The sequence below is a fragment of the Trachemys scripta genome, chromosome 8, assembly GCF_013100865.1.
Source record: "Trachemys scripta elegans isolate TJP31775 chromosome 8, CAS_Tse_1.0, whole genome shotgun sequence".
Classification (NCBI taxonomy): domain Eukaryota; kingdom Metazoa; phylum Chordata; order Testudines; family Emydidae; genus Trachemys; species Trachemys scripta.
In genome coordinates this window covers 67,262,486-67,286,001 of record NC_048305.1, presented here as the reverse complement: position 1 = coordinate 67,286,001, position 23,516 = coordinate 67,262,486, and positions in this window count along the sequence as shown.

Below are 23,516 nucleotides of genomic sequence, written 5' to 3'. Positions count from 1 at the left end.
TAGAAAGAGTTAAAATAATATTGAACTTGAAAAACAAAAGTCCTGTTAGCAGCTGATATTTTAAGGAGATTATTTTATCTTAACATTTACATTCACTTATATTAGTAACTGCAATGGATCAATAACTCTCCATTTCTTTTATGTAGAGGGAGGACAACACTGGACTTAAAAGAACCTGGACAAAGGAGGCTGTGGGGTAAAAAGAGGTTATATAAAACAATGATAATCAGGCAGGAGAATAGAACAAGGGGTGCACCCTAATTGGTCACAAGTGAAACACACTTATCAGGATAATGTGCTTGGCTGACAGTGGATGGAAACTTAAAACCATCAGGTCAATATCTGGCTGCAGTGATGAGAGTAAGCAGAACACTGGAACACAGGAAAACAGAGCATAAATTGAAAGGATCATTGTGGTTCAGTACAAAGGTCTAATATGGCCCTGCCTAGGCTACACTTTTGAACATAAAATTACCCAACATGGACTGGCCTGCTATCTCCATAGCGCACTCAGCCTCTGAAAACCCGAGGAATGAGGGATATGTGTTTGGGCCTGAACTCCACCAGGCATTGGGTTGACACTAGAACACTGTTTCTCAAATGTGGGCACCATGGCCGCATGCGGCCACCAGGGGGTTTTCCCTGCAGCCACGGCAGTTTCCTGGGCGGGGGAGGGGAAAGCAACAGCCCCTTCAAGTTCCCTGTTAGCTGAGCGGCCACGCAGCAGCCTATTTAGCACCACTCAGGCACTCAGGGAACCCGCCCGGGGACCGGCCAGGGGAGGGGCACCTCTCCCCCAGCCCTAACCTAGCCCAACCCCCAACTCTGCTGTGGCCGGGTGGGACCCCTCCACCAGCCCCAACTCTGCTGTGGCTGGGGTAGCGCAGCCAGAGCAGCCCAGGCGCGGCCCGAACAGTCCGGCGCGGCCCCAGCCACAGCCCTGACAGCATGGCCCCAGGCCCAACCTGGGCGCCCCTTCTCCCGCCCCGAACCTGCTGGGGCAACGGGGAGCCTATCCTGCAGCTCTGGCCCCGGAGTTGCCGAAGCGGGGAGAGGCACTTCTCCCCCCCAGCCCAGGTGCTGCTGCGGGCAGAGAAAGCTGGGGGGGAGCCCTCTCTCCCCACCGTAGCCCTGGACAACCCTCCTGCACCTCAAGCCCCTCATCCCCGGCCCCACCCCCAGCCGGAAACCTCAAACCCCTGCACCCCAACCCTCTGTCCTAGCCTCTGAGCTCCTCATCCTCAGCCCCACCCCAGAGCTCACACCCCCAGGTGGATCCCTCACATCCCTGCACAGCCCCAGCCCTGACCCCCCGCCACACTCCAAACCCCTCGGCCCCACCCCACCACATGAATTTTGTTATGTGCACCAATATGGAGGTGATGTGTCACATATCATCTCCATATTGGTGCACATAACAAAATTCATTTCGCACATAGGTGGGAAAAATTAGAGGGAACACTGCTTTCTTCCCTGTTGCTCAAGGTGCTGCCTCTCTGGAGACACAGGTGGGGGGACGCACAACAGTTAAGGAGCAAGGTGAGGAGGTGAGGGAGGAGGGGGGGTCAGGAGACAAGCGGGGAGGCAAGCGGCGGGGGGGGGGCCTGGCGGGGGACTAAGGAGGCAAGTGGCGAGCAAGCAGCAGAGTAGGAGGTGGGCGGGGAGGTCTGGCTGTGAGCGGGGAAGTGGGGGCAAGCGGCGGGTGGGGAGGAGGCGAGCAGTGAGGGAGCAGGGATGAGGAGGCAAGCGACAAGGCGAGTGGTGGTGGGGCCTGGAGGGGAAAAAGGAGGCAAGTGGCTAGCCAGCAGCAGGGTGAGGAGGCAGGCAGGGGGGTCTGGCTGTGAGCGGGGGAGTGAGGAGGTGAGTGGTGAGCCATCAGCAAGCGGGGGTTCTCGCGGTGGGCAGAGGGGTGTCTGGGGCAGGGGAGTGAGGAGGTGAGCGGTGGGTGGGGGACTGAGGAGGAACGCAGGAGACGAGCAGCGGGCACATGGGCAGTGGGTGGAGTCCCCCTTTAGGGACGCTAGCTCCCGACTCCACCCCTTCCATCCACACCCACCCCCGCCAGCCAGAGCCCCAAGACCCCTCTGCCCTGCCCTGCAACTGGAGCCACAAGCCCCACGCCCAGAGAAGCCCCGAGCATACACCCTCAGCTGGAGGAGCCCCGGCTGGCCGAAGCCACGAGTGTCCCCCCACACACACATACACACCTGCCCAGAGGAGCCCCAGGCTCGCTGAAGTCTGGAGCACCGCCCCCGCCTTGGCCAGAGGAGCTCAGGACCGGACGGGGCCCCAAGCCCCACCACCTGCCCAGAGCAGCCGCGGGCCAGCTGCAGCCACAGCCCTGCCTCCCCTCTTCTCCCCTCCCCAGACTCAAGCCACCCAGATATGTTTTTCATTATTATTTGGACTTCTATTATGTCAAAGCATTTTTAAATTTACTTCAGAATTGTTGTACAACCACTTTTACAAAAAAGCAAAAGAAACAATAATAAAAAAAGACTTGAACATGCAAAGCACCTTATTTGTGTTTCTATTCTGTTAGGTCCAGTAAAGAATAGAAATAACTATGCATTATTTTTATTATTGAGTCTGCAAAAAAACTCCAAAACCTTACATAAATAAATTACAATGATTTGGATGTATATATGTGCATAGTACTTTATTAATTTAGGAAAAATAAATAATTTTAGGAAAAAGTGTCAGTGCTGCCACCAGCAAGAGTTGGTGGCCGCACTCTGAGGCCACCAAAAAAATTGTTGCAAGAACCCCTGCACTAGAACAGCATGCTGGCTCTTAGCATTTTCAGTATTGCTAACCCCCCCAAAATATTTTTTAAAATCGTGAGTCAGGCCCCCAAACCTCTAAGATCATCTTAAAAATCATGAGAATTTAAAAATATTATATTTGGTGTCTTGATGTCCTTTTCAGCCATGCCCAGAATCCCTCATGAGTGGTTACCTAGTACTTAGAGGGGACCATGGAAAAGTTAATATAGATTTGGACTGCATTGATTTTTCCATATGTACTTACAGCAGCAGAGCCCTCGCAGTTGCCTCAAGGGATTTATGTCAATTGTATCAAGACATATGAACATAAGAATGACCATACGAGGTCAGACCAATGGTCCATCCCCCGTCATCCTGCTTCTCTTAGAGGCTTAGGACACCCAGAACATCCCTGATCATCTTGGCTAATAGCCATTGATGGACCTATCCTTCACCAACTTGTCTAATTCTTTTTTGAACCACTGTACTTTTGGTCTTCACAATATCCCCTGGCAACAAGTTTGTTTTTGTTTGTTTTAAACCCGCTGCCTATTAATTTCATTGGGTGACCCCTGGTTCTTGTGTTATCTGAAGGTGTAAATATTCCTTCCCCATTCACTTTCTCCGCACCATTCATGATTTGATAGATCTCTATCATATCCTCCCTTAGTCATCACTTTTCTAAGCTGAGCAGTCTCCGTCTTTTTAATCTCTCCTCAAACGAAAGTTGTTCCATACCCCTAATTATTTTTGTTGCCCTTCTCTGTACTTTTCCAGTTCTAATATATCATTTTTTAAATGGAGCAACCAGAACTATACACAGTATTCCAGGTGTGAGTGTACCATGGTTTTACATAGTGATATGATGATATTTTCTGTCTTATTATCTATCCCTTTCCTAATAGTTCCAAACATTCTGTTAGCTTTTTTTACTGCAACTGTACATTGAGCAAATGTTTTCAGAGAACTCCACGATGACTCCAAGATCTCTTTCTTGAGTGCTAACAGCTAATTTAGAACGCATCATTCTTTATGTATAGTTGGAATTATGTTTTCCAATGTGCATTACTTTGCATTTATCAACACTGAGCTTCATCTGCCATTTTGTTAACCAAACACCTAATTTTGTGAAATCCCTCTGTAATCTGTTTTGGACTTAACTATCTTGAGTAATCTTGTATCATATGCAAATTTTGCTACCTCATTACTTACCCCCTTTTCAAGATCATTTATGAATAAATTGAACAACACTGGTCCCAGTATAGCTCCCTGGGGGATACCGCTATTTACGTCTCTCCATTCTGAAAACTGACTATTTATTCCTACCCTTTGTTTCCTGTCTTTTAACCAGTTACTGATCCATGAAACGCCCTTCCCTTATCCCATGACTGCTTACTTTGCTTAATAGCTTTTGGTGAGGGACCTTGTCAAAGGCTTTCTGAAAGTCCAAGTACAGAATATACAATGGATCACCCTTGTCCACACATTTGTTGACCACACCCAAAGAATTCTAATAGATTGGTGAGGCATGATTTCCCTGTACAAAAGCCGCGTTGGATCTTCCCCAACAAATCATGTTCATTTATGTATCTGGTAATTCTGTTCTTTTCGATAGTTTCGACCAATTTGCCTGGTATTTAAGTTAGGCTTACTGGTCAATAATTGCCAGGATCACCTCTGGAACCTTTTTAATAAACTTGATGTCACAGTAGCTATCCTCCAGTCACCTGGTATTGAAGTTGATTTAAGTGATAGGTTACATACTACACTTAGTAGTTTTGCAATTTCTTATTTGAGTTCCTTCAGAACTCTTGGGTGAATACCATCTGGTCCTGGTGACTTATTACTGTTTATTTATCAACTTGTTCCAAACCCTCCTCTAGTGACACTTCAATCTGTGACAGTTCCTCAGATTTGTCATTGAAAAATACCGCATGTATGGGAATCTCCCTCACATTCTCTGTAGTGAAGACTGATGCAAAGAATTAATTTAGCTTCTCCGCAATGGCCTTGTCTTCCTTGAGTGCTCCTTTAGCACTTTGATCATCCAGTGGCCCCACTCATTGTTTGGCAGGCTTCCTGCTTCTGATATACTTCAAACATTTTTTGCTGCTAGTTTGTGTGTCTTTTGCTAGTTGTTCTTCAAATTCTTTTTTGGCCTGCCAAATATACTGTTTCACTTGACTTGCCAGAGTTTATGCTCCTTTGTATTTTCCTCAGTAGGATATGACTTCCAGTTTTTAAAGGATGCCTTTTTGCCTCTAACCGCTCCTTTTACTCTGTTGTTTAGCCATGGTGGCACTTTTTTTATTCTCTTACTATGTTTTTTTAATTTGGGTTATACATTTAATTTGAGCCACTATTATGGTGGTTTTAAAAAGTTTCCATGCAGCTCGCAGGCATTTCACTCTTGTGACTGTACCTTTTACTTTCCATTTAACTGGTTTCCTCATTTTTTTTGCATACTCCTCTTTGTGAAGTTAAATGCTACTGTGGTGGCCTTCTTTGGTATCTCCCCTCCCACAATGATATTAAATTTAATTACTATAGTTGCTATTATCAGGCAATTCAACCATATTCACCTCTTGGGCCAGATCCTGTGCTCTATTTAGCACTAAATCAGGAATTACCTCTCCCCTGTGGATTCCAGAACTAACTGCTCCAAGAAGAAGTCATTAATGGTATCTAGGAACTTTATCTCAGCATCTGTCCTGAGTCAGTATATCTGACTATCACACATTCTTTGCATTTGGGAAGTTATTCTGCCTTAACCCTGCTGAGGTCACTTAAGGTTTTCCATTAGAGCACAAGTTTGATGAAGGTGGGGTAAATGTTGCTTTTGGATATCTGTGGGAGATAGCAGTAAAACTCTTATGGATTGTATTATTGACAGTGTTGCCAGCAATATGAAGGTGGAGAGGATTGTCAAGTCTTTCCACTTAACTTCTTTCCGCTTTGCTGTTTGACGTAAAGCAAGTGCAGCATCAGGTTCTGGAATTGATGATAAGAGGCAGCACCATGTGGCCAACCAGCTCTCTGGATCACCAGCAAGATCTGTGCAGACCACAATCCTAGAATGAGCTGCTCAGACAAAGCCTTCATGTTTCCTTGGACATTTAATTTAGATGTCCTCACTTGAGAAGTTATTCCACCTTAGAGGAATGATCATCAAGCTTCATAAATATGTAATAATAATTTTTCAGTTCTGTTCAAACATGGCCATCCCAAAAAAATAAAACATAAGAATGGCTATACCGGGTCAGACCAAAGGTCCATCTAGCCCAGTATCCTGTCTTGCGACTGTGGCCAATGCCAGGTGCCCCAGGGGGAATGAACAGAACAGGTAATCATCAAGTAATCCATCCCCTCTCGCCCATTCCCAGCTTCTGGCAAAAAAAAAAAAAAACGTGATACAGGCTATGTTTTTCCTGGCTTTGGAAGCCTTGGAGACCATTATTTCAACCACACCACATTAACAGTCTTCCCTGTTAACTGCTGGGTGCCTGATGCTGCAAAGAGCTGACTGTGAAGGTCTGTGGAACATAGGTGCCAGTGACCCTGGGCAGTCTGAATTGGTGGTCAGTGCAATATTCAGGAACCAGAGGCCCATGGGCATGTCCAGAGTCAGGAACCAGGTGTCACCGCTGAAAGTCAGACCTGGGGTCAGACAGGAAATAGGAGTCAAAGCTAATGGTCAGCGCTGAGTCAGAGGCCAAAGAGCCATAACCTAGGGTCCAAGCCTGTCAGTGTTTCCTCCCCACTCTGAATGCTGGCAGGGGCAGCAAGTTATATACAGTCGTGGTGCCCGGGCTCCAGCAATATTCAGGGCCCGAGGGCCCGGCTCCACCAATGTTTGGGGCTGGGTCGCTGCCCCAGCCCTGCCTGCCGCTCCCACGCGCCTCCCCCGTGTGTCCCCCAGCCTGCACTTGCTGCCCCCATTCATCTCCCCCAGGGCCCGGAGCCTGCAGTTCATTCTGACGCTGCTCTGCTGGCTCCCGACATCAACTGCTGCCACAGGGTCCTAGTGCTCCCCTCCCCATCCACTCATGGCAGGGCAGGCTGACTTTACCCTGCCCTTCTGCCCTAGCCCTGACCTCTCCAATGCCCCAAACCCCTCAACCCCAGCCCTAGACAGAGCCCTCATCCCCCCACACCCTAATCCTCTGCCCCAGCCCTAAGCCCCCTCCTGCATCATGAACCCCTCATCCACAGCCCTCACCCCACATCCTAATCCTCTGCCCTAGCCCTGAGCCCCCTCCCACACCCCAAACCCCTCATCCTCAGCCCCACAGCCCTCACCCCTGCACCCTCTCCTATCCCCAAACTCCCTCCCAGAGCCTGCACACCCTCCCTCTGCACCCCCTTCCACCCCCAAACTCCCTCCCAAAGCCTGCATCCCTCACCCCCTCCTATGCCCCCACCCCCAGCCCAGAGCCCCCACCCAAACTCTATCCCAGAGCCTGCACCCCCACCCCCTCCTGCACCCCCAACCCCTGCCCCAGCCCGGAGCCTGCACCCAGCACCCAAACTCCATCCCAGAGCCTGCACCCCTCCTGCACCCTAATCCCCAGACCAGGGCCTGCAACCCAGACCTCCTCCCCCACCCAAACTCACTCTCAGAGCCTTAGGCAGGTGGGGGCGGTGTTTTGGGGGGGCGGGTTCTGGGCACTGTCAAAATTTCTACAAACCTGCCACCCATGGAGTACAGATGTGGGGACCCACATAAAAGACCCCCTACGCTTATATTCCACCAGCTTAGGTTAAAAACTTCCCCAACGCACAAATTCCTTTCCTTGTCCTTGGACTGTATTACTGCCACCACCAAGTGATTTAAACAAACATTCAGGGAGGGGCCACTTGGAGCCCTATCTCCCCCAAAATATTCCCCCAAGTCCCTTCACCCCCTTTCCTGGAGGGGGGGCTTAAGAATAATATACCAACTGATCATTTTTTACTGGTGACCCCTTTCACATAGCAAGTCTCTAAGTGCGACCCCCCTTTATAAATTAAAAATACTTTTTTATATATTTAACACCATTATAAATGCTGGAGGCAAAGCGGGGTTTGGGATGGAGGTTGACAGCTCGTGATCCCCCTGTAATAACCTCACGACCCCCTGAGGGGTCCCGACCCCCAGTTTGAGAACCCCTGCGATAGGTTAACAAAGAGAGCCCAGACCAAATCCCTGTTTTTTTGGACACTGAAAATCAATCAGGTTCTTAAAAGAAGAATTTTATTTAAAAAAAGTTAAAGAATCATACCTGCAAAATCAGGATGGAAGATAACTTTACAGGATAAATAAAAAGATTTAAAACAGAGAGTATTCCCCTCTAGACTCAACTTCAAAGTTACAAAAACAGGAATAAACTTCCCTCTTAGCATAGGGAAAATTCACAAGCTAAAACAAAAGATAATCTAATGCATTTCCTTGCTATTACTTACAATTTCTGTAATTTTAGATGTATCATTTCAGGATCTTTTTAGGAAATGTTTTTGCCTGCCCTGGTCCCTCTCTCTGTCCAAGAGGGCACACACAAACAAAACCTTCCCCCCGCCCCCAGATTTGAAAGTATCTTCTTTCCCCATTGGTCCTTCTGGTCAGGTGCCAACTAGGTTAATTGAACTGATTAATCCCTTACAGGTAAGTGATTCTATATCTCTGGCCAAGAGGGATTTTATATTACTGCATACATAAAGGTTGTTACCCTTCCCTTTATATTTATGACAAAGCTAGAGTTGTCAGAAACTAGAGTGACAGGGTTCAGGGACCAGAACAAGACTGAGGGTAGGAGCCAGGAACAGGGCAGGGTCAAAGTCAGGAACTGTGGACAAGACTGGGAGTCAGGCAGCAGCTGGCACAGTCTTAGTACCAACAAGCCAGAATCCACCTTGCTGGATAAACCACTTCCTGTGTCTCTTTCTGGCTTAAATAGTGCACCTCGCCCAATCAGAGACACTGCAGATCTTCCAGTCATGTCTCTTGGGGCAGTAGCTTTATTGGAGTGTAAAGCTTTAGGTCTCCCAATTCTCCAGTCACTAGTAGAGCCATTGAATGGTGTTGTTGATGCAGCAGCAGCCTGAAAGCCAGCATTCCTGGGTTCAGGACCTACTGATCTTCTGCTAGGAGGTGCTGAGTGCCCATTAACTTCCTGGGCAGTTGAGTGTGCTCAGCACTTGTTGAATGCCTTGAAAGAGCAACCCGTGTATGATTTAGCTAGACACGTGGGCCAAGTTCATCCCTGGTGTAACTCCATGTATATGTTCAAAGAACTGTCTTGGTGGCCCCTCTTAAAAAGGTGGATGGCAGCAGCACACTCTCAATGCCTGCCGGGGTATGCCACTGACAGAGTATCGCCTATTCCTCGGGCATGTTAGTGCTTCACATCACCCCCATTCATGCCTGTGCCAATAAGACACAATGGAGCCCCTTACAGTGCAGAAACTGTGGTTTTCTGTACTATAAAAAATAGTCACAGCATGTTTTAATGCTGTGGATCACATAAATGAGTTAGCAGAAGAAAATGCAGACTCCAGGTTAATTCACACATGTCTTTACTTGTCAGTAAATCATGTTCTTCCATGTTTGCCAGATTCTTTCATCTTTCCTGTGGTGCAAGAAATTTCTTGGCACTCTACAGATGAACAATATGTTTTGTCCAGAACCATCCCAAAGCTGCCCCCGTTGGTATTCACAGGTAATTGTGAGCAGCACAGGCACAAAACACTTATCACTGAATCTCTCTATATCTGACTAGCTGAGTATTTGTTACAGTGTGAGTGCATTTAGTTATGAGAGAAATGAAAGCATTTGATACAAACTGCTTGAGGGGGATTATTACTTTTACTTTAAAATGTGTTTACTTCTTTTTTTAATTAAACATCCATTTATTTAACGTTATTTAAAGATAGCATTTTCTATGTGTGAGGATACTGTGACAGGATGTATGTACCTCATCCTCAGCAAAAGCAGGAAAGGGTTATCTCTGGAGGGAAGGAAGATACAATACCTACCTCACCCTGCAGGAAGTTACTATTCCTGGAAGGAAGACTGGCAGCTGGTCTTCTTCAGGAAAGCAGGTCTGTAAATGGAGGAAGGCAGGGTACTTGGTTCCAGGAAGAAACAAACCAATCTGGATAGTTTATGGCTAAGATGTGTAGAGAGTAAGAGACTTTGGGCTACATTTATCCTTAGTGAATATGTCATTGTTAATGGAATTATTCCAGAGATGAATTTGGCCCTCTGTTTACTTTGGATGTGAACCTACAATTATGTCAATCCTTGTTATGTGGACCTTCAACTCCTCTCAACTCCAGTGACTGCTGAGGCTTTTTCAGAAAATGGTTCCTTCTTAAAACAAATAAATAACTGCTTGAGTATTTTGCATTAAATTATTTATAACAAAGTGCTAATGCCTTTAGGTGCTAAGAACTACTTTTAGAGTCTGCAGCTGGGTCTTTTATGTTTTGCTTTGTTTTTCCAAGAAGATGCAAACCAACACTGTAGACTTGATTTCGTAACCTAAATAACATTTTCCCCTCTTAGGTGCTGATTGCTGCTGTTCTTTCCAGTCTCACTTTTTTACTCAATTGTACACACTGTGTGGAACTGGAGGACAGATAGGCCAAAATAAGATATGGGACTGTTTTTAAAATGTGTGCATTTTAAAACCTTTTTCTTTTCAACTCTCCTCTGTTGACCACTTCCAGGTAAGGAGGAAGTGGCCACCCACACCTTCTTCAGGGAAATAAACATTTCATTCTAATGAAGCCCAATAATAGAACGAGTAAGGAAGTGGAATCTGAACACAGACAGTGAAAAATTAAGACTGCGACTTTTGAAACATCTAGGGATTTGGATTCCTCGTTCCTAGTTGTTTCAGTGGGAATTGGTGGCCAAACCTCTTGGGTGACTTTGCAAATCTCAGCCTAAATGTTCAAGAAGCCTCTACGATGCAGACTAAATAAGCAACAGTTATAAAGTATGTGCTGTTTAAGGGCCTAACCCTTAAGTAAATTAGAATTTTGCATCAGACTTCATTGGGAGCAAGTTTGGGTCCTAAAGCTGTAAAGTCAATGAATGAAAGTGACTAGCTACCTATTTAATAATGAAGTGGTAAAGACAGACCTAAGTCCCCTCAAAATAAATATAAAGATTACCTCTGGAATATGTATGAAAGGTGGGGATGGGACAGCTCTGAAGAGACTTCTACAGTTCGACATATATGAGTAAGTTGAATTCAGGTAAAGGGCCAATAGAATTATCAAAACATAATAATCCTGTAAAATATGGGAGTGAAGTCAGCAGTAAGGACTTATTCTGCTATTTAAACCCCATGCAGTATGTACTGGTACAAGATACTGAAGGTCAGCAAGGAGCATATGGCATGGGATCTAGGGTAGACAGATGCACCATTTAAAAGACTGTGATTTGCTTGTATAAGTAGAACTGACTAGGCCATCAAATAGACTATTTTATAGATGCAGGAAGACTTTGAGAGTCCTTGAGAAGATCTCGTTGACTCTCCACTTTACAAATCTAACAATATATCTTTCTCCCTAATTCATATTTCCTCAGTATCTCCATCTGCAGTTATTTATTAATTAACAATGTAATTATATTGCTTAAATTTCCTAAGCCATTTGAAATAGAGGCCCAAAGTTTTCACACCTTTTACTCGTGTGAGTAGCCCCAATTAAGTCAGGTTTGGGTTGGCAGGATCAGGCCCATATTTTGTGTGGAAAATGCTTCACAAAATGAAGTTGTGTTTTATCTATAGGAAGTGCCAAAGAAACATGAATATGCAAAAGACTAAGGGTTGAATTATGCTTTGTGCTGTATAGATGAGTGAGGTGAAAGAGAGATCACAGGAAGCTAATTTCTGCTACAACACAACCATCCCCAGTGCAAACATGGATTCATACTAGAGCACAAGAGAGGATTAAAAAAAATCTGCCTATGGCTTTTGTTGGCACAGTCCAGTCCCAAAAGGATACAGCCTGCTGGCTACTGAACAGCAGGAATGGCCTAAGTAAAGAACTATAGATCCAGGCCAGGAGGGGAGTCCGTAGATCCACAAAGTTTGGATCATTATTAGAAGCCCGTTACCAGAGAGAACTGGGGTCTACTGCAAGGATGGGTAAACAAGGAAGACCAGAGGAAGGATAAGGGACTAGAAGCAGTAGGGCACAATCAAGCTGTCAGCTGGCTGATAGCATGATACTGTTTTCAGCATATGGTAGGCTGGGGGCACATGCTGCACCTTTTAATGTCCAATCATCTATACTGAACCATTGTACTCTGCACTAACAAGATGGTTTTTGGATCATATGTACAGAGGTTCTGCTTTTCCTCTTCCCATCCCATCTCTCCCCATGTCCAACCCCCTGTGCATGGGTTATATGGATTTTTTTTCCATCCTACTATATGCCAAGTTGACTACATCTTTGACACATGGGCCATTAGGGCTCTGAGTGACGCCTACCCAAGGGCTCCTTCCATCTGTTGTCAACACAGTGTGTTGCATTATGCTACTAATACTGTGCATACCTGACAATTAGAGTCACTTTGGGGTGAAACACACCACTATTTCTGTTTTGTCCCAAAGAGGTCTTCAGTTCTATTAGCCTAACAACAATAGAAACAATGAAAGTAAATGATTATTAAGCTTGGTAGAATTCTTATATATATATAATTTATTTTAAGTGGGTTTTTTTAGATTTTTATCCATTTAAATTTTCAGAGTTTCAGAAAATTATGGGGGAAGGTGTCAGACAATAAATTTTTAATTAATGTAAACATTCAGATTCAAAAAGTTAAAGCTTTATGAATGCCATATAATTATCTTCAGTTCCAGCTTGGTTAATGCCTGAACTGGCGATTTTAGCAGAGTTGTAAATACATACTTTATCATAGAATCATAGAATATCAGGGTTGGAAGGGGCCTCTGGAGGTCATCTAGTCCAACCCCCTGCTCAAAGCAGGACCAATCCCCTTTGTCAAGCTTGACCTTAAAAACCTCTAAGGAAGGAGATTCCACCACCTCCCTAGGTAACCCATTCCAGTGCTTCACCACCCTCCTAATGAAAAAGTTTTTCCTAATTTCCAACCTAAACCTCCCCCACTGCAACTTAAGACCATTACTCCTTGTTCTGTCATCTGCTACCACTGAGAACAGTCTAGATCCATCCTCTTTGGAACCTCCTTTCAGGTTGTTGAAAGCAGCTATCAAATCCCCCCATATTCTTCTCTTCTGCAGACTAAATAATCCCAGTTCCCTCAGCCTCTTCTCATAAGTCATGTGCTCCAGTGCTCCTAATCATTTTTGTTGCTCTCCGCTGGACTCTTTCCAATTTTTCCACATCCTTCTTGTAGTGTGGGGCCCAAAACTGGACACAGTACACCAGATGAGGCCTCACCAATGACGAATAGAGGGGAATGATCACGTCCCTCGATCTGCTGGCAATGCTCCTACTCATACAGCCCAAAATTCCATTAGCCTTCTTGGCAACAAGGGCACACTGTTGACTCATATCCAGCTTCTCGTCCACTGTAACCCCTAGGTCCTTTTCTGCAGAACTGCTGCCTAGCCACTCGGTCCCTAGTCTGTAGCAGTGCATGGGATTCTTCCATCCTAAGTGCAGGACTCTGCACTGTCCTTGTTGAACCTCATCAGATTTCTTTCGGCCCAATCCTCTAATTTGTCTAGATCCCTCTGTATCCTATCTCTACCCTCCAGTGTATCTACCACTCCTCCCAGTTTAGTGTCATCTGCAAACTTGCTGAGGGTGCAATCCACGCCATCCTCCAGATCATTAATGAAAATGGTGAACAAAACCAGCCACAGGACTGACCTGTGGGGCACTCTGCTTGATACAGGCTGCCAACTAGACATGGAGCCATTGATCACTACCCGTTGAGCCCGACAATCTAGCCAGTTTTTTATCCACCTTATAGTCCATTCATCCAGCCCATACTTCTTTAACTTGCCGGCAAGAATATTGGAGACCGTATCAAAAGCTTTGCTAAAGTCAAGGAATAACATGTCCACTGCTTTCCCCTCATCCACAGAGCCAGTTATATCGCCATAGAAGGCAATTAGGTTAGTCAGGCATGACTTGCCCTTGGTGAATCCATGTTGACTGTTCCTGGTCACTTTCCTCTCCTCTAAGTGCTTCAAAATTGATTCCTTGAGGACCTGCTCCATGATTTTTCCAGGGACTGAGGTGAGGCTGACTGGCCTTTAGCCTTTTCCAGTTATCCAGGACCTCCCCCAATCGCCATGAGTTTTCAAAGATAATAGTCAATGGCTCTGCAATCAGATCTGGCCCCATGGACTTGTGCTCGTCCAGCTTTTCTACATAGTCCTGAACCACTTCTTTCTCCACAGAGGGCTGGTCACCTCCTCCCCATACTGTGCTGCTCAGTGTATGTATGTATCATTCATTACACACAATACATTTTATACACATTAAGGTGGGACTCTAAAGTTTTTTTTTTTCACTTTGCCTACCCATACATTTTGATTATTATCAATGGAAATATTTTTTTCATCGGCTTGTATGTGTATGATAAATAGGGTGACCAGACAGCAAGCGTGAAAAATTGGGACAGGGGTGGGGGAGTAATAGGAGCCTATATAAGAAAAAGACCCAAAAATCGGGACTGTCCCTATAAAATAAGGACATCTGGTCACCCTAATGGTGAAATTGACATTTACGGATAAAAATCAAATCCTTCCAAGCCTAATGATTATATATTCAGCTGATACCAGCTTCTGTACAGCAGCTTGGTTACAGTGTATGTGAACATTTCAATTGCAGTGCCAAGGATTTTTCTGAGACATATTAAAAACAGTTAAAGGTCAGTCATCTTTCACTAACCACTGTAAGTATTTTTTTAGTGTGCCATATGAACAAACTAGTGGAGATTTTGTCCATCCTGAATCTTACAACTTATTATAATTACTTCAAAATGGAGATAATGTGATCGCTCGAAAGAGTTCAATTCCTGTCCCTTACAAATATATAAAATAGACTCAAACTTGTATTTGGCACCTTGGGTTGTGCAAAGTGGGTCTCAAACACTACCAGATCCAAAATGATAGCATTTTATACCCCCCTTTTACAGGCACAGATAGCTACACAAAGTGCAAATGAGAAGAGAATCAGGCTCCTTGAGAACAGCACAGTCAAAACATTGAGGAGATAGTGTATACCTGCCTTGAATCTGCCTAACACAGCTTGAATGGCTTGGTATTTGACTGATGAACATAGAGGAAGTGCAGCCTCTGGGATGTCAGTGTTTAGTTTATATAAATTACCATCGGAAAATGCTTAGTGCAGGAGGAAGAAAGATGACTACAAAGGAAATAGACGTACATTTGTATATTTTCCATACAGAAATAACCAAAGAGCTTTATAGCTTGCAACGAACTGGAGAGAGGAGCATGATGTGACTTCAGAAGCTACAGTGACCCCTTCACCAGCTAAAGTTTGTTAAAGACACCATATATTGTGATACAGAGGGCATAAAAACATGCTGTTTTCAAAAGGCTTTTGATACTCCAATGTTTCTCGGACACTAACTGATTTAGAGGTGATGAGTCATTTTTACAGACAGACGTTATCCATTAAAATATCTTGGAGTCATGAGCAAATAGTAAAGTAGCGCTATGTTGATTATATGTTTACTAGCAGACTTTTTAATTATTCAGAGCAGACTTTTAATTAGGAATTATACACATTGACATAGTCTATCAAACATTACTAATACTATTACTATTGCAACTAGTATTATTAATAACTTTAAGGAGATTAGTCTATCCTTGCACTGAATGCTGAGTTGTTTGGTATTTGCCAAACTCTGAAGGTTTAATATCTTTAGGGTTTGGGATTTTTTTTCCAGCTGACAATCTCAGACCCCCGAGTTATCAACTTTCTCTCTTCCCCACTGAAACTCCTGCTGGCTTAAAAATAATTGCCATGAAGCTCTTGATTCCCCTAAAGACTGGGGACTCTACTATTATTTACACAATGCCTGAAAAGTACATGATGCTACACAGAACAAGTACAAGACAGGTGTTTGTTTCAAGAAGCTGACATACACTGCAAACACATATATATATACTTAGCTTTAAACATGACTAAACTCCCATTGGGACCAAGTGACTTCAGTGGAACTACTCACATGCTTAAGCCTTACAATTAAGTTTTCAGTTCCTTTCCCCGTCTGACCAGCTGCTGCATACGCTGGCTTGTCACATGGACTCACATCATTTCTGTGACTGGACCTCCCTTATAAAGAGTTCCTTTTATTTCCCAGAAGAATAATAGACTTAATATTCAAAATATCAATGAGAAATTGGTGCATTTCTCCATGTAAAACCCCAACGAACTCAGCACAGACAGTATGGAGGGAAGCAAGAGTTTAAATGAATTATTTTAAATTAACATATTAATGTTCAGAATTTAATATAGCAAGTTTTATGCTATTTATATGTTGTTAGATTTCTGAAGCCTAAATTGCATTGTGGATGCTAGTACAGAAACTCTTTCCAGTGTGGTAACAGATGTGTCATCTCTTTGCAGTACAAATGTCAATTGGGCACTTTTTACACACAGAAAAATTTGCCACCTGGATGTAATGTTAGTGTGACCTCTGCCCTTGCATGGAGAGTGGTAACAAAACAGAAAACTGGTCAACTGTAACTTATCAGTAGTACAACCACCTGTGGAAATACAATTTTTTGCTCTAAGCATTTGCTTGGTTATGTAAAATGTAACATGTACTGCATTCAGCTCTCAGCATAGTTAATAGAGCCTTAAGTACAGCAATGCAACATTTGCATGAGACTCACTTTAGTTTACTGTACTTCTAATCCTGTTTTACCTCTTCTAAAATTTTATCAATTGGTGATACAGTCATACAAACATATGCTCTAAATTCATCCCAATATTTAGAAAACAAAGAATATATACAGTAAATCCCAGTTTTACTTAAATCACTTTAACCACAAGTCCTTGTTATTCAAAATAAGTTATTGTTTTTAGGGCTGTCAATTAACCACAGTTAATACATGCAATTAATACAAAACAAGTTAACGAGATTTTTTTAATGGTTGTGATTAATCACAGATTTAATCACTCTGTTAAACAATAATAGAATATCAATTTAAATTTATTATAAATATTTTTGGATTTTTTTCTACATTTTCAAATATATTGATTTCAGTTACAACACAGAATACAAAGTATACAGTGCTCACTTTATATTATTTTTATTACAAATATGTGCACTGTAAAAAGATAAAAGAAATCGGATTTTTCAATTCATCTCATACAAGTCCACTCAGTCCTTCTTCTTGTTCAGCCAATTGCTAAGACAAACAAGTTTTTACATTTACAGGAGATAATGCTGCCCACTTCTTATTTACAATGTCACCTAAACATGAGAACAGGCATTCGCATGGCACTGTTGTAGCCAGTGATGCAAGATACTTATGTGCCAGGTATGCTAAACATTCATGTGCCCATTCACTCTTTGACTTATAGGCTCTAAAGTTTTACATTGTTTTGTTTTTGAGTACAGTTATATAAAAAAAATAATTATAATAATTTGACATTTGTAAGTTGCACTTTCATGATAAAGAGATTGCACTACAGTACTTGTATGAGGTGAATTGAAAAATACTATTTGTTTTTTTTTTAACAGTGCAAATATTTGTAATAAAAAATAATATAAAGTGAGCACTGTACACTTTGTATTCTGTGTTGTAATTGAAATCAATATACTTGAAAATGTAGCTGTAGCGGGGCAGAAGAGCTCCGGCTCAGAAGCGGTTAAAAGCCAGTCCTTGCAGAGGGCTGGGGTTGAGAGCCAATCAGAGAAGTCTGGGAGGTAGTCAATCAGGGCCAGGCTGGGACCTATAAAAGGGCTGCAGGGCCAGAAGGCTGCCAGTTGCTCAGAGGGAAGGACTGGCTGCCTGCAAGCAGAAAGGGGTACCTTGGACAGAACAGTGCTGGGAAGAGCAGGAGGAACTCCAGCCTGGTGACCTCCCCGGCTGAGGCTTTGCTTCCAAGGCCTGAGGAGGTACTGGAGCTGTGGGGAAGCAGCCAGGGAAGGAAGAGGCAGCAGGTCTGACCCCCTTGGCAATGATGAATGGCCATTTCAGACTGCAGTTTGCCCCTGAGGGAAGGAGCTAGATGAAAAATGGCAGTGGGTCACTGAGGTGAGGTGGGATTGGGGTTCCCCAGGAAGGGGAGGACCCCTGAGTCTGGGGGCATTGCTGTGGGGCAGTACCCCAGAGAAGGGGCTCTGTGGGCCAGGAGGGATGCGGGGCCTGAAGTACAGTGGTGGAGATTGAAAGGAAGCAGGTACCGGTAGGGAGACACTAGCCAGCAGGAGGTGCTCTGGAGCTGGAAGAGCTAATCCTCGAGGTAACCAGCAAGAGGCGGTGCGGCGGTGAGTGCCTGCCGTGCTACAGTAGAAAAGCATCCAAAATATTTATAATAAATTTAAATTGGTATTCTATTGTTGTGTAACAGCTCAATTAAAACTGCAATTAATTGTGGCTATTTTTTTAATCTTACAATTAATTGCAATTTTAAAAAAATCTTTTGACAGCCCTAATTGTTTTCTAATCTTTAGATACCAAACAAAATATAATGCCTGAAAAACAATTAGACAAGAAATGGGCAATTAACGTATACCAACAATTTCTATCGAAAAAGTAAGTTTTACACTTGAGATCAACATTCATTTAAGCTGTTTGCGGTAGGGACCATCTTCTACTACATGTGGGACTGTACATATAGATCTTATAAAATACACAGATCAGCAAGTGAGAATCAATACATGCCGGTGAAGTATAAATACTTTTTTTAATTGACACTGCTCTTTGCTGCTGGGAATGATTAACAATGATACATTTTACAGCTGTAGGAGCATTTTCACTTCAAATGAAGTTATTTTTTCATTGCTTTTTCCTAATGTATTTTTTAACCCTGTTCCATCTAAAGCAATTCCATGTATCTAGTTCTATTTGGGTAAATGCACAATGTACCTAACACACTTCAAGGCATTATCTTGTATTAAAACACTTTTTACAAAACATTTGTGCACTTGTTTACCTCTAATCATGTGAGGTGTGAGCCACATAGAATACATACAGGATAGCAGAGCCACAGCTGTCAGCTATTTGGCGGGAACAGAAAATGATTACATATCTGGGATCCTGTAATCAAGCACTCTGTGCACAAAAGCAGTTAAAAGCCTTACTTTTAATTCTTGAATTGAACACAGATGTGAAATAGATTCATATACCAGAGTACTGAAGGAGGGTTTTTCAATGCCACGTTGTTGAAATATATTAGAAAATAGTGAACATGGCTGTTGGCATTCATCTGGTTTTACCATTTTAAACTTGACATCACTATTACAACAGTTTGCACAAATATATTAATTTTTATCTAAGAATATCAACGTGCTATACGATGAAGGGTAGGTATTGCTATCCCCATTTTATAAATGGGGAAACTGAAGTGCAGAGAGGTACAAATGGTAAATGCAATATCACATAAGGAGTGAAAGGCAGTTGGAAACAGAACCCAGGTATCCTGCCTCCTAAAGTTTGTTTACATAGGGACATCCAGGAAAATTAATTTGGATTAACTAAAGATGTGGATTGGTTGAACTGCATTAAATCCTTATGTGAACACTTTCCTTCAGAATTTAAGTAGCCTTAATTTGGTTTAGTTTCCTTCACTTGCAAAGTGAATGAAGCTAAACTGAATTAAGGCCACTTTAATTCTGAATAAGAGTGTTCACACAGGGATCTAATGCTGTTTAACTAATCTACTTTAGTAGTTAATTTGGATTAACTTTCCAGAGATTTGTCTACACTTGAAAATTAGTTTGATCCAGCTACACTGCTCAGGGGTGTGAAAAACCCACCCCTGAGCAACATACTTAAGCGGACCTAAATCATTGAATAAACATCACTAGGTTGACAGAAGAATTCTTCCATCAACCTAGCTACCACCTCTCAGGGAGATGGATTACCTATGCTGACAGGAGAACCCCTGCCATTGGTACATCAGTGTCAACACTGAAGCAGTGTAATTGCAGAGATGCAGCTGTGCTGCTGTAGCGTTTCAAGTGTAGACAAGCCCTGGTTGTCCCTATGTAGACAAGGCCTCAATCTTCTTCTGTTGCCACTGGATAACACTGGTTGCCAAACTCAGAGTTTACAGAAGCTTCTGTTCACATTCTATAGATACGAGCACATTCCTGAAAACTAAAGTCAAATCAAAAGGAAATTGGGACATGGGAGGAAATCATAATCCAGACAGCTCATCAGTTGCTTCATCATGGCAAAGGCCCAAAAATATTTCAGAGCTGGCACTTAGCCAGAAGAAAATTGCAAAGCCAGCCAATGAAGCATTCACAAACTTAATCTAGTTACTAGATCTTTACCTAGTGTTTTTCACTGCAGGAAAATATGACTCCAAAGCTCAGCCCTGATAGCTGCCAGCCATACTCCATGCTCAGCTTCTGCTTTCCCTACCAAGTAGGTAAAGTGACATGAAAGGAGCACAAGGAATATTGACAAAAGTCAGTTACATACCCTGTTGCTCTGTTCATATTAATCACTACACTACATTACATGTTGGGGGGGGGGGGGGAAGAGTGGAGCTTTATTTATTTTTCCTTATATTTTGGTCCTACGCCAACAAAAATAGTTCAAGGATCATACATGGATGTGTCACTCAAGTTTAATGCATTAACATGTAAGGAGTATACCTAGTAAAGGACACTCTCAGGGCCGGTACAAGGATATTTTGCGCCCTAGGCGAAACTTCCACCTTGCCCCCCGTAACATCGGTTCATTGAGGGGCAAATCCCAACAAGCCTTTATAGACCCCAGGGGCCAGCCATGCCCAGGGGCTGCTCCCCAGACCAGGTTCCTCCCTTCCTGCCCTCTGAACTCCCCTGGAGGGTGCACAGCCCCCCCCTGTGAGCCCTCCCCGCCCCGAGTCCACTCAGTGGCTTTGCCGGGCTTGGGCCACTGCAGCAGTTCAGCAGGGAGGAGCTGCCTTCTGGGGGCTCCTGGGGGCTACTGCAGCAGATGCATGTGGACAGAGGCCCCAATGCGTCCCCCTGGCTCCCCCCTCACCACATTCGGGCTCTGCCGCTCCTGGGAGCGTGAGCCGCCGCTGCTGCTGTCCCTCCCAGAACAGGCTCAGGCCCTGCACCCCGGCGGCGGCTCACATTCCCGGGAGCCGTAGAGCCCGAACGTGGCGAGGAGGGATCTCGGGGGGCACACGGGGGCCTCTGCCCGCATGCATCTTTTGCAGCCTGCAGGAGCCCCCACGGCGGGCGCCAGGCCGCAGCCTGGGCAGGAGGGGCGGGGGGCGCGGCTGCTGCCCGCTAGCGGTGTCACCACCTTTGCATGGCTCCTGCCTCCCTGCGCCGCGCCAGCTCCTCCATGGCTGGGGCTCACCGCCCCCGCAAACCGATGCTCTTGCTCTCTGGTGCCTCCAGAAGGCAGCTTCTCCCTGGTGAGCCAGGGCCAGGGCCGGCTCCAGGCACCAGCTTAACAAGCAGGTGCTTGGGGCGGCCAAGGGATAGGGGCAGTATCTGCCGCAATTCGGGGGCGGCAGGTCCCTCACTCCCTCTAGGAGCGAAGGACCTGCCACTGAACTGCCGCCGCCGATCGTGGCTTTTTTTTTTTTGCTTGGAGCGGCAGAAATGCTGGAGCCAGCCCTGGCCCGGGCACCGCTTTTTGGCACCCCCAGGGCCATCCTTAGGATTTATGGGGTCCTATGCAGTATTATTAAACTGGTGCCCCTATGCCCGACAGCAGCCTGAGCTTGCAGCCGGGCGGGGGCGGAGGGACAAGGCAGAAAGAATAACAAGACACCCAGCCCGCTTCACAGTGGCGGAGAGTCACAGTTCCCCACAGAGACTCCTGTTCCCTCTCCCTCACGCAGAATGGACATGCAGAAGGTACCTAATTAAAAGCACTAAAATTGGGAATAAAAAAATGTCAGTCACAGGTTTTTTGATATGCCCTGAAGTTTGTTAGACATTTATTTGCAAAAACTTTGTAGTAAGGGTGAGTTAGTTGTCTTGCTGAATACGACATTAAATATTATGGAATACATAATCTTCTCTGTTTTACATTTTCTTAATCAGTATTTCTAAGCTGATTTTATATTTTAAATATACTCTTAAGCCTTCATAAAGTAATCATTCCAGATTACTACATATTTAACTCACTGAAACAGACATTATTTTAAATTAATCAGTCACAGAGGTTTAGTGTGTTCATAACAATGCTCATTGCTTTTAGGAAAAGGGAACACTAATTTACTGTGTGTGATCTCCATAACAATACACATGTTTATGAAATTTCACCAACTTTAAAAAATATGTTTGCAAAGATTTTAGGCATAACAAAGGATTTTATATCTTACTAAGGTACTGATTTTGCTTAAAACTAGTTCATCAGATAGTCAGAAGTAAAGAAAGGGAAACTCTATGTCCAGCTTCCTTCAATGGGGGGGGGGAGGGGCACAAGAGGGGGTGACAGAAAGGACAGGAAGACTTTGGAAGTAAGTTTTTTTTACTATAGTAATTAAAATGTGTATTTTAGATAAGGGTGGTCTTTTGAAGAATTTATGTGTCTGAAGATCCAAGCATTTAAGGCTAAAGATGATTGTGCATCTAAAAATCTATGCAAGGATTTTTTAGAGATGTGATTTTATAATCTTCACCAATTCACTAATGAAATATTTTTAAAGCAAATTTTAGGTCCTGTAGACTGACATGTTCTGAGTAAAAAATTTATTAAAGTGAATGTTTAAAATGAAATATACACAAGTTAAGAGGCAAGGTACTGTACATCTGGGGTCAGGCTTGGGTTATGGGGGGTTACAGATATCGTTTGCAAGGATGAGAAGATATATACATATTGCATAACCGGCATAGACCCAGATTGGGGTGCAAGGGTTTTTAAAGTGTCAGTGGATAGGTGGGCTCGGGTACGCCATCCATGGAATGAATAAGGAGTCCAAGTCAGTATCGGTGTAGTGGATAAGTACATGGGTGAGGTGAGTCCCTTAGTCCGTCAGGGAAGGAAGTGGGTTATTTCCCTGGTTGGTGGTCTCGGTTACTCAATGTGGTATTGACGGTGTCCTGTGATGTGTTCCATATAAATGTCTCTGGATCACCTGATGGTGTCGGACACCATGAGCTGTCTCATGAGCCGGGCGTAGCGTCGACCGACTCTGCACGCTCTCAGAACCGGCTCGCTGTGGGGATCTCACAAGCCCAGGGCTCCCACGATGAGGGCATGTATTTGGATCTCATAGCCCTGGGCTCTCAAGGTCTCAGCTAGCGGGGTGTACTTTGACACCTTCCGTGCTCGGGCTTCGTGGAGGGCCAGTGACCAGTTTTCAAAAGACACCGTGACGTCTACGATGAGGACCTTCTTCTTTTCTGTGTCTGTCACGACGATGTCGGGTCGCAGTCTGCTGACTGTCCCGGGGATGGCGGAGTCGAGGGTGATCTTCCCCAGGGACGGTGGGATGGCTTTCACCAGCCTGTTCTGGATGGCACTGTGGCGGTCCGCCAGGCTCCGGAGTGCTGTTTCCATCCACACAGGATGTGGGACAGGGTCTCGTTTGCATAGCCGCACTTCCTGCAGCACTTGTCTTGGTTGCTGTGTCGGATGGTTCCGTTGAGGGGAA